General features: G+C 35.6%; 1 long non-coding RNA gene across 2 annotated transcripts; it reads right to left on the reverse strand.

Annotated features, from left to right (window-relative positions):
- Positions 1–1,478: 1,478 nt before the first annotated feature.
- On the reverse strand, positions 1,479–13,127 carry LOC145988813 (uncharacterized). Of its 2 annotated transcripts, none has more exons than XR_014441787.1 (3): positions 13,007–13,127; positions 9,494–9,706; positions 1,479–1,771 (listed from the first exon to the last, which is right to left on the reverse strand). It is a non-coding gene; the product is annotated as an uncharacterized LOC145988813 (long non-coding RNA). The 2 variants fall into 2 exon arrangements; XR_014441786.1 differs by having other exon boundaries at positions 9,464–9,706.
- Positions 13,128–15,162: the final 2,035 nt, after the last annotated feature.

Raw genomic sequence — 15,162 nt, forward strand, 5'->3', positions numbered from 1 at the left:
CAGCTGTAAAATGTTTTCGCCGATTTCCTCCTTTCTGTTTATGATGCATTAAACAGGTTTTGCAAGTGGACGACTCAATTAAGGAAATTAATGAAGCATTCGTGTTCACTATAGAACATGTGTAATTGTATATTGGATCGGTGGAATATCAGTGTCAGCCAGTGGCGTATTCTGAAAATTTGATCTGGTTTACTGCAACAATTCTTATTTATTGTATAATTAAATATAATAGAAATAAAACATGAATGCAGGCATGCAAGTAAAACAAAAACAGAAGTCCAATAATTTCAAATTTTCCAGCAATAAACCAGATTAACATGGGAGAATATGCCGCTGGAATCAGCAAAATTGTCCATCCCTACTAAATCTTCATATTTAATATATTTAACAATCTTAAATGTTTGCAGTAATTACAGTGGAACCTCAATTTTGTGTTTTTTCAGGGGACCAAGCTGGAAAAAAAAATGCTGGAAAATTCTAAGAAAAATTTTATAACGTTTTGGTATGTTGGGACCATCAAGATTAAATATATAATGCATGAAAATGTAACACTTTTTTTTTTTAGTTCACATTTGCCTCTAATCGTGAAGATTAGAAAGACGTGGGGGAAACTCACAAAGAACACATGCTGGTATTCAAACCCAAGACCTCTGGTGTTGTAGCACAATGTGCTAACCACGGAGGTCGGCAATGTATGTAAAATCTGGGTTTCGCTGTATTTTGAAATGTAAGTGTAATATGCAACTTGTCATTTTGAAAATTCAACTGAATTTCGTTCTTATTTACAGGAAATGTGGAGTGGAAAAAGCTTTACAGACTATTTCTATGGCACAGACTTTTAGATGCCTTAATTGTTTGTGAAATAAAATATCGTATTTATGTAACCATTGCTAATTTCAGAATTTGTAACTACTACAATGCACAAAAATAGGTTTCAGAAAAAAAAATCATTCAGTGAAACAGTTCTGGACAAGAAAGACTGGTGAAAACATTTTGGAGATGCCACGACAACAAGGAATCTTGGATAAGTAGTGAAACAACTTTGAAGACATTGCTGGGAATAATATGAAATGAAAAAAGTTAATGGACAGTGAAGTACAATTATTTTGAGAAGACAAGAGTATCTGCAAATTGACAGTTGGTGTTAAAAGTTTCACAGTGCATGTATTTTATTTTTTGTACAATTTTGTATGCATGTGATACTTTAAATAAAGCTTCCCCCCTGTACCTGAGTGTCTGATTATTAACATTTACCAAAAAGTGTTTAGGTGGGGGAAGGTTCAAAATTTTGTTAATTTGGATTTTGGCCGAAAATATGCCTTAAAAAATCACCCTAAAAATGCTAAAATTAGCATATTTTTCAATATATAAGTCCAAAATGTTTATTAATATTTATAAAAATTATATTTTAAGTCCAATTTTTATGAATATTTACTTTTTTTTAAAACAAAAAACTCAATTTTTTTCATTTCGAAACAAAATTTTATTTACTAAACATCTTAAATGAACAATTTTTTTTCTCCTAATGCTTTGTGATCAAGAATAGCACAAGTAAACTAGTTCACAATTTTCTCTCTTCCAACAGAATGTAAACTCCAAGCAACGGCAAGTATCCATATCCATTCTAAACATTTTAGTGGGTATTGATACCTGCCAATGCTCTTACATTTACATCCAACTGGACAGAGAAATGTGTTGGAAAAAAATACTTAAGACTCTGGATATCTTCGTTGGCTGATTGATTCGTATGTTCCTCCACTTCAGCTCTACCCTGAAAATTAAAAAAAATATATTTGTATTTTCATTGCAAGTATTCTGGAAATGGATAATTTGCAACTATACTTCTCACTGAATATATATTGTATGCGAAGGATGAGCAGACTAACACAATTTTAAAATTAAATTGCAAGTTCTCAGCGCTCAACTGGTTTCCATAGCTCAACTGGTTTCCATAATCTTATTATACTTACGTTGCAAGAATTAAACAACATAACTTATTTCACTTTAAATCATTCGATACAAACTCATTTTGCAACTTTTGACAAAGACATTTTTTGAAAATCAAGCCTCTTACATAACAAAAACGAATCCAACTCAACAACTTAAAACAAATATAGACATTGATACAGCGTTCTTAATCTCAATGGTTCCCTGTTAAGTTTATAAACTTGTACACAATAGAAATAAAGTAAATACTGTTATGTGTATATGTAGAAGACAGTCACAAATCTAATATCCAATTTTTGTTAAACACTAACTACCAGTTAAGAAATGGACACCCTTTAGTAACAAATTATGTAATATTTATTCAAAAACTTAAATCTACAATACTAAGTAAAATAATTGTATAGATTGTACATAGTACTGTACAATGTAGTTCCTTTCAAAATTTGACTCCAAGGCCAGGTAAACTTGTGCAAGATTTGTGTCAATCTGATATACATAGCCGTTACAGTGTTAAGAACTATTGGTTGTCCAGCGAAAAGAATAGACTGTTGGGTATATGAGAACAGCATTGCCGCTTGCCGCAGGGGCGAGTAACGGACCTGCTGGCAGTGAAAGTACAAGACGAAACAAACGTGCATGGCGCTTGAATCGTGGGTATGTACAAATTGAAGAAATAAGTTCACTGTGAGCTATTATTAAAAACAAGAAACAAATTCACAAAATTACATAAACTGAAAGAATAATTCTTAATGAACTTACTTTTCTCTCACATGTCACTCCAGGGGGTTAATTCCTTCCATTGCAGAATCATCACCAGAATCATTTTCTTTTGTCAGATCATCACTCTCGCTGGAATCTTCACCCAAGTGGATTATTATCTGATCAACATCATCCTGCAATTCATCTGCATTCCACATTTCCTTCTCTATGTCCATGACATGTTTTACGTAATTTTGCCAGTTTTCAACTGTTACTGTCTTAAATGATTCAGTGATTAAATTTTCAATGTCTTTAGTTTTGAAAGTAGTGTTGTTACACTGCACATAATGCTTAACCTGTGACCACACAAGTTCAATCGGGTTCAGTTCGCAATGATATGGGGGCAAACGAAGCACCGTATGCCCCATCTGTTTTGCCATCTCATTGATCTTATACTTATCGTACTTAATTTTATGAATATTTATAAGTTCCAGAAGATCTATCCGTAACATGTCGACATCATAACGAATGCCATGAGATTTCAACCATTCTCTCAAATCATTCTTCTTCCACGAGGTTGTCGGCATTGGCTCTTGCTTGCGACTATGATAAGAGGCATTGTCAACAACAATAACAGATCCCGGAGGGAGATTGGCGAGCAACTGTTCCCGAAAATACATCTCATACGTTTCTCCATCCATTTCATCATGGGCATCTGCTGTATTCTTTTTGCACTGAAACACAAGTTGGGCGTTTTGCAGAAAACCGCATTCGTTACCCGCATGCACTAAAGCGTATCGCGCTCTGCGAGATGTTGGATTTTTTAAACCAGTGGAAAGACCTGCCAGAAACGCTTGTTTTGAAGTTGTAAATGTTTTGTCTTTCCATTCATAATTGACTGAGTTTCCGGTGTTTACCCAGGCTTCATCAGTGTAAACAATATTTCTATTTTCACGCCTAAACTTCCTAATTTCTCTTAAATATTTAAGGCGAAGAGAAATTAAATCTTCTCTTTCCATTAACATGGATTTGTTGCCCCTTTTCTCATACGAAAAGCCAAGTTCTTTGAGAAAGACATGAAACGTTGATCTTTTAAAATTCGGTAATATGGAGTCAGAATTAACAGCAACAAGAACAGAATTAAGTGTTGGGGGTTTGTTTTTAAAAAAGAATTCGTGAACTTTACGTCGCACAGCACTTCAGACAAAATCATTATATTTTACATTTCTACTTGTAATTGGCGATCTTTTCCTGGGTCGTTTCTTACCTGGTGTTTCAAGAGGACCTTGAGAAACCTCGACCCGAATTTTATACACAGTAGCCCGAGAAACTCCAGTTGCTTTCGCCGTCTCGCTGGCTAACCAACTTACACTGCGATCCAGATTTTTCTGTTTTAAATAAACAAAAATATTCATTACTATTTGCCTTTCTTTACTTTTGAGAACCTCACCACGCCTTCTCATCTTTACACTATTTTCCCTCATATTTCAGTATTAAAACCAACGGTTTTTTACAACACAACACAACACAACCCAACGCACAGATCCGCCACAGTCATTCCTCGTTGAAACCAACGGTCAGTCACCCTCTCCTTCCGAGAAATTTTGTCTACCGCAGTACTGGCTGAGGGGGTGTGGTGGAAAGCAGTCGACAACGCTGGGCTCGCCGTTCCCCTCCGTTCACGTGCCCCTGCACACACAAAATTAAAAACACGCGCTGCTGGAAGGAACGTTTGCTGGTCTGAAAGCTTAACCAGTTCCAGAATAGCGTTTTACATTCGAAAGAAAAGCAAGTGTGTTCACCTTTGCGCTCAGTAGTGAAAACAATATTTAAAAAGAGGGAGGATGTAGGGAAAGTAAAAGCCCATTTGAAGCAACAGTCTATTCTTTTCGCTGGACAATCTATACACCTTTACATTCATAAAAATATGAACAAAATCCCATTTTGCATTAAGTTATATTGGATCAGTAATTTTACTGGTACACAAGAAGGCCTATATCAGCCAATACCATCACCTGGTATCAACCCCTTGATTATAATATGAAGAGGGGGATGCTTTTAAAAAAAACAATAATAAATCAATGCAAGGATAAGGGGGAAAATAACAAATTAGTTAAAAGAACTTTCAATAAGATGTAAGTGGGTTCACCATTTCACTCCAGAATCCAAAAGAGCATCGATGCAGTGGAAGCATACGGAATCACCACCTCCCAAGAAATTTCGAACAGTTGCGTCTGCTGGTAAAGTGATGGCAAGTGTCTTTTGGGATAAATATGGGATTATTCATGTTGATTTTTTACCCCATGGTGTCACTATCAACAGTGAGTATTACTGTCGTGTTCTGCGTGATGTGCATAAGAGTTTACGGAAGAAACGGCTAGGTTTCATCGTCTTTTTGCAAGACAATGCACAACTGCATACCGCTCAATGCACATTCCAAACATTCCAGGAAATCTGCTGGGAGATATTACCCCCCCCCCCCCTATAGTCCTGACTTAGCACCAAGTGATTTTCACCTGTTTGGACCCCTGAAGGAATTCCTTGGAGGAAAACATTTCAACACTGATGATGAAGTGAAGAATGCTGTCCTACAATGGTTCCGCCGTAATGATAAATCTTTCTATGTCGAAGCATTCCAGGCGTTAGTTAAACACTGGGATAAGAATATAACTGTAGCAGGAGGTTATGTGGAAAAATAAAACCAGTTACCACACTTTGAAATTTGTTCTTCTATTTTTTTTTTAAAAAAAAAAGTCCCCGATTGACTTGAACGACCCTCGTATATTATGAACTTTATTTCTTACCTGTTAATGAGATGGCTGAGCTTGTTTTCTGCACACCAGCTCCTCGATTCGTGGCTGAATCTTCATTAGTGTGAGTATCAGTGGTAATTCTGGATTCAGGCGATTTCTGTGTTTCGTTTTGATGGCTGTCAATCCAGCAAAACCCTGCTCACACAAATAAGTGGAGGGGAAGAGAAGAAGGCGTGTGATGGCAGTGTCGCTAAGTTCAATATAGTCTTTGAGTGCGTAACACCAGAACTCACAAATAAGACACGTTTTCGAATTTTATTTCAAGTGATCTATCAGTGGACATTTCCAGCAGACTTTCTTTTAATTTTACAGGAAGATCAGAGGAATTGATGGCGGTGGTGGAAAACTGATTTGTAATCCAATCTTGTGTTATCGTCTTTCTCAATTTCTGAAAAGTATTTCAAAAACTGTAACCTGAGATTTTCTACGTGGAATTTGATTATTTCCAGAACTTCACCCAGCAATACTAACATCATTTTGTCCACAATATTCCAACACAGTTGAAAAAACTGCAATATTTCCTTCATTAACGCAATCAATCCAAAGTAATACTTTCTTATAAAATCCCTTCACTTTCTCACGGGCTTTCAAAATATTTTTGTCGAAGCCTTGGAGTTGAAGATTGAGATCGTTAAATTTGTTGAATATATCCGTCAAGTAAGCTAGTTGGCAAAGCCACTGTTCATTCTCAAAATACGTCACCAGATCGGATTTTAATTTTGAAAGGAAACATTTTATCTCATTTTTCAGTTCAAAAAGGTGAGTCAATATGCATCCTCGCGATAACCACCGCACCTCAGTGTGCATAAACTGTTGAGTGTGTGCGGATCCAATCTCCTCGCACATTTGAAAATACGGGAGTTCAGTGCACACGACTTGATTAAGTTGACTACTTTTACAGCAATGTAAAAACCAAATTTTCTCTGTGTATAATGTAATGTTCCCAAATTATTTGAGGGTTCATTTGGCGAATATGAGCAACAAGACCGGTTTTCTGACCTGTCAGTGAAGCAGCACCATCTGTGGACAAACTTACACACCAGTCCCATGACAAATTTAATTCTAATGTTATGAAATTATTAAGAATTTTAAAAATATCCTCTCCCTTTGTATGTTCTGGTAATTGTTTACATCCCAGTATTTCATCCCTAATAGCACATTTCTTAACGTCAAAATAGCGAACATATATAAGTAGCTCGGCATCATCGGAGACACCCACCGATTCGAATCGCAAATCTTTTGTCCATTTTAATGCTTTTTACTATTTGCTCAACAACATCTTCTGCCATGTCATGAATTCTACGCCCTACACTTGTGAAAGAATTCGGAATTGTTTTTATTAATTGGCGGAATTTTTGTGTAACATTTTATCTGCTATAATCACAGTGGCAGGAATGATAAGAGATTCAACCAAGGTGTAGGGTGATTTATTTTTGGCAACTAACAACGCTAACTCATACGATGTTTGCAGTGCCACCTTTGTTGATTGTGTAAAATTCTGTATTACATTTGAACTTTTACCTAAATTTTCAGCTTTGCGCCTGAAAAATTCAACTGGCTTGTCTTTATACTCGTTATGATTGGTAACCAAGTGTCTGTGAAGGAGGGGTGGTTTCATACAGTTATTCGATAAAGTTTGATTACAAATAACGCAGAGGGGAAGAGGTGGATCACACGTATTCAATACAAATCCATATTTAATGTAAGGTTCATTGTAATACCTGTATTTCACATTTTTCGAGATTTTCGACTTGCTCGTAGATGGTTCAACACTATTTTCACTGATATCCGGTGGAGGAGGAACCGATTCTGCAGCACTTTTCACTGTTGGTGGTTCAACACTAGCGCCACTTTCACTTGTCTCACCGATTTTACGTTTTCCTCTTATAATGAATTTATCCATGATGCAACAGAAGCTAAAATCACCACTCTAATAATGAGAAACTGAACATAACTATAAAGAGGGAGAGATGAGAAGAAACCACACTTTCACACAACAGTCACGAAATAACACTGACCTTCCCTTTCTCTCCCCTCTTCCCTCCCTCTCTTTCTTTCTTTCATTCTCCAGTCCGTAACGTACATTCACAAACACTCCCATTATTGTCAGCATTTGAAACAAACAATTCAAATACCATTTGGAGCACGATTAGCAATGAGTGCAGCTGCAAGATTTCATTGTTGCAAAGAGTAAACAAAAGCGATTCTTGGAAATAGAGGATAATACAAGTTCTGAGCATAATAATAAATCAGAGTTAGAATCCTTTAGTCTGGTGGTCGGTGGGGGGAGTAACATGAAATCCTCAATCGATCCCTTCTTATATTAACTTTGAGAAAAATGTTGACAAAGAAATGTATTTTCTTTGCTTCCCTTTATTACATTTTCAAATTATCTCTGTCAGAAACAGTTTTCATTATTTATAATTATTTTACATTGTGCGTACACCCTAAAAAGTCTTCGAGTACTCCAGGTTGAATACCACTGCAATAACACATACAAGTACACACATGGAAACATATTAATTAACTCTTTACCTTGTAGCTGGCCAGCAATTAATTAACAAAATACCAGTAATCACTCCGATCATTACATTGTACAGGGTGTCACAACTGAGACTTTGAACGTACATAATTTTTGTTCAAAAAGTGATAAGAGACATGAATCTTCCACTGGGTATTAACTTTGTCCATGTGGCTATTTTTTAAACATTAAACTAGAAAATCGTACTGTACATGAATGTTCAGTTTGAAGAAAAAATTACTAAGGTGCAAAATAGTTTTTTTTATGAAGTGACAGAAAAACATGGATAATAACAGCTGTGGAGTTGCTTGCAAAAATTGTCTGTGTGTATTGATAGTCTCTCTGGATATTTACTGAACTGATAAAAGAACGATCAATTTTTACACATTTTAAGCGTTGCGTACAATTTATGGGGTTAATTATGGCATATTCATGAAAAAGTTTATGAGGTGACTGGTAACATTGGTCATGTCAGAGGGCAGTACCAGGTGTGCCCGGCATCTGGCTATGTTGTTCAATCAGTGTCCGGATGAAGAGAGATTTGAAATTTATTGTACGAAAAGATACATACATATACTCGGTAGCAAGAGAACAAGTCACCTCACACCAGTCTCCCCTACACCTTGTATATATAAAAAAACTGAAGTTAAAAAAAAAATCCTTTTATTTATTTGGTAAATACCCACAGATACCATCGATACACATCAGCGACTCCACAACTGCCTTTTTATCAGTTTATTTTCACTTACTTTTTACACTTTAGTAACTTTTTACCCAGATGAACGTTGATGTACAGCAGGATGTTGTAGTTTAATGTTTAGAAAATATCCACATGAACAAAATTAATACCCAATGGAAGACATGAAAGACTTAGTTTACAAGACACCAGTAAACTCGCAAGAAGAGCTCAGGGAGAGGATCTTAACAGCTGGTCAACACATCAAGGACACCATCACATCATGAGTTAAGAGAACAAATGTCCGTAAAAACCTGCATGCCTGCATTCGTAACGATGGTGCCCACTTTGAGCAAGACGTGTAATGGTCTTTAATTGCATTGTTCATTGATTCCATTCACATGAAGATGAATGAAGAATTATTTCTTGTACACACCGCTAGTGTGGATACCCCCTTACCGTGAGCAGACAGTGACCTGAGTGTTGCTTGAGCATAGATGTGAAACAAGCCTAAGGGTTAAGAGTATTGCCATTCATTTCTACCAGGAGTGTTTAAGGGTTTGTATGCAACTTCTGTTGATGCCTGTATATTGCTTTTCCAATCACATGGTGACTGCAAGTTGGATATCATCTACATTCGAAAATACATAGCGAGCAACAACGAATGATTTTATAATTTTTTTCATTCGCAAAAAATTTAAGATGTTATGAAATTATGTGACAAAAATATTGTTGTGTAAACTTTAAAGTTGATGCACATTTTTTTTCTTTTAAAGGCTATTTTAAACTGAAAAATATTTTCCTTACCTTTAAAAGATTTGACAGCCAGTCCTTTACCATCATCCACTTCTATAGAGCGACCACAAGGCAAAAAACCTTGGACGAAAAGTTCCCGTGCAGCTTTCCCTTCCGTTCTGCACGGGCCATAAGGAAGCATGGTCCACTCTCCCCCTCCTCTCCTTGCGGGAGTACGGTGCACAGGAGTCGTGGGTCTGCGTAGGTTTCTTTGTTTGTGGTTCCACTATAGTATGCAGTCGTAGCATCAGGTGCCTGTAAGAGGAAATAAACGCATCTCAGTATCCAAAAATTTTCTAAAAAGTATTAATTTTTAAATTTGAAACTATTGTTTTACTTCACTTTCCTACCTCTGTAACTTTATTGTGATGAGGATGGTGAAAGGGTAAAGTACAAACAAACAAGTTTCTAACTTAGGACCCTCACCTCCATATCCTGCTGTATTAATGATACAATGGAGGCTGGGCAACCCACAATTCATTTTATACACATTACGAAATGAAGGAAATGAGATTTAAAACTGTAGGTTTACATTTTGCAGAGTTCTCAGGTAGAATCAGTGATCAGAACGCTACATTTTAAAAGTTGCTTCGCTACAGCTACATTTACCAAAAAGTAGCTCGCTATGCTACTCCTGTATGCTACTTCGCTACTTTTGCATAAAAAACTTAAAATAACCATATGGATATTCAAAAGAAGCCCCTAGTATGATAGTTGTACTTACTGGAAAATAGATTTGGTTCTTTATTATCATGATTCCAGTCATTCGATAATTTTTATAGCAGTGTTCCTTCAGTTACTTATTTTTACTGTAGTGTTTGAGAACAAGATACCTATGTAAGTGGCATATCAATTCAAATTTGATATACGAGTATTGCAATTAGGATGATACCCAAATTAATGATTACAACTATACACAAATAAAATTTGGTAGGATTATTTACGTTTATATATAAACATATTTTCCTTGAGAATAAATATGGAGTTGAGTCACACAGTGGTTCGGAACCAATCTGGATTAGCATAAAAGAAGGAAAAATACAAATTTGAAAACTGTATATTAACTAAAAAAAAAAAATAGTTTCTGCAGGAAAGTCAATAACTCGTACGTACTTTTACAACATTATAAAATATATTGAGGAAACTGACTTGTAAATCCGAGTGTTCTAAACATATTGTAATTCTAGAATTTGCGAACATATATTATGTAATTCCAGAAAGTGCATGTCTATTGTTCTAGTAACAATAATTTTTTTGTGGGTGAGATCCTATATACGGACAATGATCAACACTGTTAATGTACCGAGCCATTGATTTCTGGCACTTTAGTCCAGTCAATATGTGCAGATATTTTGCTGAATTGTGCATTTTTGTGATAAAAGCATGAAAATTGATCACTAAATTAGTAACATCATATCAAACGTTTTGAAGATTGCAGGCACTGAAAATACCCCATAAGAGGGGGGTGAGGGGGCATTTTCAAAATGGCCATCACAGGGATCCTCGATACACCTTATGGGCTATATTTTGATCCTATAGTCACTTTTTTTATTGTCACAGAAAATAGTGCAGGAGACTAATTATTACATTATAACAAAGGTGGCTTACAACAGGTAAATGCTGATTGCCTAAATTACAGAGGCAATTCCTGAACATTGATACTGTATGATTTGCCTATGTCATACGACAGTTATTTCTGCATAGTTGAAATTTTAACAATAAATAAAACGTTCTTTTATGCTACTTCCATTGAGGTTACTTCAGCGAAGGACCCTACAGAAAAATGATAACGTTATAATCAAGCAGAAGTATGAAACTTGCAGATTCTTCTCTTGATGCCATCGATAACTAATAACGCCTGTGTAGTATCACAGTCATAATAATAGAAGGCAGCACCAAATCTAACATCTGGTGAGCTCTATAGTAATAGCATTAATTACATCTGCTACAAATAATGTTGAAATCGAAATCACTAAATTTGTTTAACGTTTTATTATTGTCACATCCGGGGAAAATCGATATATACATTGACAGAACCCACACTTTGTGTACAACTTACACTTCACAGTCTTCTAATACGTATATATTTTACATTTTCTGGTTTTATGTCGAAGAAGTCCACCCACAGACTTGGTAGTCCAACAAACGAACAAGGCAGCACCTTGCAGAAGAGTGGTGCAACACTCTGCAACAGTTCTTTAATTCAAAGACATTTATTGCAATTATATTTTCTTATTTAGTTTTGTGCATAATCTGAAAAGAATGAAGAAAAATTCTGTTGTGTTACTCTATTCAATGTTGATGTTATTTTGTTTGTTATTCGTTACTATAGTCATTGTAGAAATTGGTTAATATACTAATGTGTTAAGTAACATTTGAAAGTTATTTTATTTAAAATATTGCAACAAACTGATCCACACTGGGGACAGTTGCAATAAATTGGCGACCTAGAGCCAGGATTCGAAAATTGTAAGTTGATAAGAACTGAACTGATAATGCCATAATGAAGTAAAGAGAAGTGCCTTACGTGCTTCGAAGTAGCGTGTGTCTTCAACCGGATCTCAGTGATGTTGCTGATGTAAGCAACGAAGAGAACAATTCTGGTAAGCAAATGGAGGATTTACTCTGTTGTAAAGACAGATTTTCTGACACTCGCATGATTGAGTGCACGTCATGCAAGAAATGGGAACATGTAAATTGTAGGGGTCTTACAGTTATTCACTGGGTAATATTCAGCTCTATGAAAGAAGAGTATTACTGTAAGGCATGCAAGCCAGAATTCAATCCATTCACTCTAAAATCATACTTGGATACAGTAAATCCCAATATTGACCAAATTTTATCTGCTTTTCACTTGAGTTTGGCCCAACATGAGAATAGGTTGCAAGACAAGTTGCTCCAGAATACCGAAACGCTGGAGAATAGGTTACTTCAGAACACTGAAGCTTTGGAGAATAGGTTACAAGATAGACTTGATCAGAACACTGAAACGCTGCGCGAAAGTTTACAAACAAACTGTGAAGTTTGGGGCACAAAATTGGTTAGGTTGCAGCAAAGTACTGAAAAACTGAACGAAGGGCTCCAACATGTAGAAAATAAGTTGCAGCAGGTTTCTGATTCTTGTCAATCAGCTGATAGGTTACTAAATGAACGTATAAATGATGAAGTAACTTTATTAAATGCGAAAGTCAGTGATCTTCAATCAAAACTAGACCATCATGATGACGAGTTAAAACAACTCCTATCAAACCAGTTGTGCCAACATGAAACTTCTATAAGTACACTACAAACAAATATGAATACTACGCAGGTAAAATTGCAAGAATTTGATTCTATGCTTAAGGATTTAAATGAGAAATGCATTAACTTAGAGCAAAGCGATGTTATTTGTACTAGTATGGTTAGAGACGTTCTACAACCAGATAAAGAATTAAGTAATGTTGATGCACTTACTAATGAACATAGGCACATAGCATGCCAAACTGATACAAGATTAAATTCTAAAATAAAGAATGTTATTTTTAGTGAACACAATAAATGCGAAACATTTCATACAGGTTCTTCTGGCTATGATACATCTGATGCTGAAGTGAATTCTGCAAAGGAAAATGTAACCAAATTGTGCAAGGGCAAATCTATTCACAATAAAAGTAGAAATAAAGTTGGTAAAGCTTCCACTTCACAGGGCAAGAATACATATGCATTGCGGCATTGTGTTTTAGATAATACTGAATTTACTAATAGCAATCCTACTGTTGACAAAATCCATTGTACATGTTCACTAAATAACCATTCATGTCTTTCTTCGTTGAACAACTCTTTACTGTATGATAATAAGCACGTACATACTTGTGACATTGAAAATAATGCACCTAGTTCTTTATGTGCTACAGACACATCAAAGCAAATTTGTTCTACATCTAACAGAAATTCCATACCTTCTAGAACTTATGTTGCTTGTGATAATAAAGACAATTTCACAGGTCTTGAAACTTCAGTATGTGGTTGCCAACGTCGAAGTACATGTCATTCCTTAATCCATGATCAGTTTCCTGATGACTTAAATGTAAATCATAGTCCTTGTACTAGAACAAACTGTACTTATAACCCGATGTGGCTGAATAATGATTCTACATGGAATTCTTATAATCAGTCTGATACATGCTTTAATAGATTTTCACGAGTTAGTGAACTCAGTCAATTGTCACGTTTTGGAGGAGATGTTTCAAAACAGTCTGCTAGAGAATTTATCGAACAACTAACTACAATGTTCAACTTAATTGGTGTTCCTTCCAAGTATAAATTATGTATAATTCGTAAGTGTTTTTATAATGTAGGTGCTTACTGGTTCAACAGTGAAAAGAAGAATTTCACTTCTTATGAGGACTTTGTACATAAATTTCTAGACCAATTTGCTTCTAATGAATTATTAGAAAGTCAGTTGACATTGTTACGATCTAGGAAATACAACCCAGCTTCAGGTTTATTATTGGAAGCATACGCTTTAAAACGTACTCTGCTTATTGTAACCTTGTGGAAACTCCAAACAAAGTTGAAGTAATACAAATGATTTTGAAACAGCTACCCGAGTCAATTTCAAAGAATGTGGGTTGCCATAACATTACAGATCTTAAGCAACTGACGCAGAAATTAAGGACCATTGATTTGTATTCGAGTGATAAGAATAAAAGTTTACCTTTGCCCGGTGATAATACAGATTCTGATGACAGGGCTAATAAGAAGAGAAGTTTCGACAGACCAAAATACTTCGTCAGGCAAGTAAATGTTGAGCGGAATTCTTATGATTCTACAACACAGACTGAAAATGCAGGAATCAATGTAAATCATCGCCCGTCTCCCAGAAGATTTGAACGCAATCCCTCAAGAAGGCAGTTTGTAAGGTTTGAAAGAACTAATAATAACGTAAATAATTCGAATCTCAGACTTGGCAATACCCCAACATCTGATAACAGAAGATATAGTAGAACTGGAAATTACAATGAACAACCAATAGAGTATGGTAATGCATCTCATAGTTCACAGGAAAATAGTGTTACAGTAGGCAGCTCCGTAATTCTGCAAATATGGAACACCTAACTCCAACTGCTACTACTACCACAAGAGCACATTCTTCTAACTCCTTAAACAACTAAGGCAAGGTGATATGCTCCGATTTACCTTGCCACAAATAAATGCAAAGGAGCTGGATGGTAGTATTAATAACCCTTATTTAGTACATGTTAAGGAATGTCTGAAGGATTATAATAAAATTAAATCTTTAGGCGTTACCAGAGATGAAGTTTTATCTGTAGCATTTTTATTAGAATGGTACGATTCTGAGCCAGAGTGGATTATGTCAGAAAATGGTACTCCAATACCAAAAATTGAGAATCCAGAAATACAAGGTAAAATTGCGGATCTGTCTTTAAATTGTTTAATTGATACTGGAAGTCAGTGTAATCTATTAGATTATAAAATCTGGACAATTCTAAGTTCCATTATACCAGGAGCAAAATTGGAACAATTAGAAGGAATACAATTGGCTTGCTTTGCAGGAGAACAACGTATAAAGGTAATGGGTTTCAAATATGTAACAGTTCAAATAGCAAATGAGTTTTTCCACATGGGACTGTATATTGTTAAACAGTTACACGCTGATTTAATTTTGGGTTCGCCGTTTTTGTGGCAATATAAGGCGATTATAAATTACA

The sequence above is a fragment of the Lepisma saccharinum genome, chromosome 6 (genome assembly GCF_977018435.1).
Source record: "Lepisma saccharinum chromosome 6, izLepSacc3.1, whole genome shotgun sequence".
NCBI lineage: Eukaryota > Metazoa > Arthropoda > Insecta > Zygentoma > Lepismatidae > Lepisma > Lepisma saccharinum.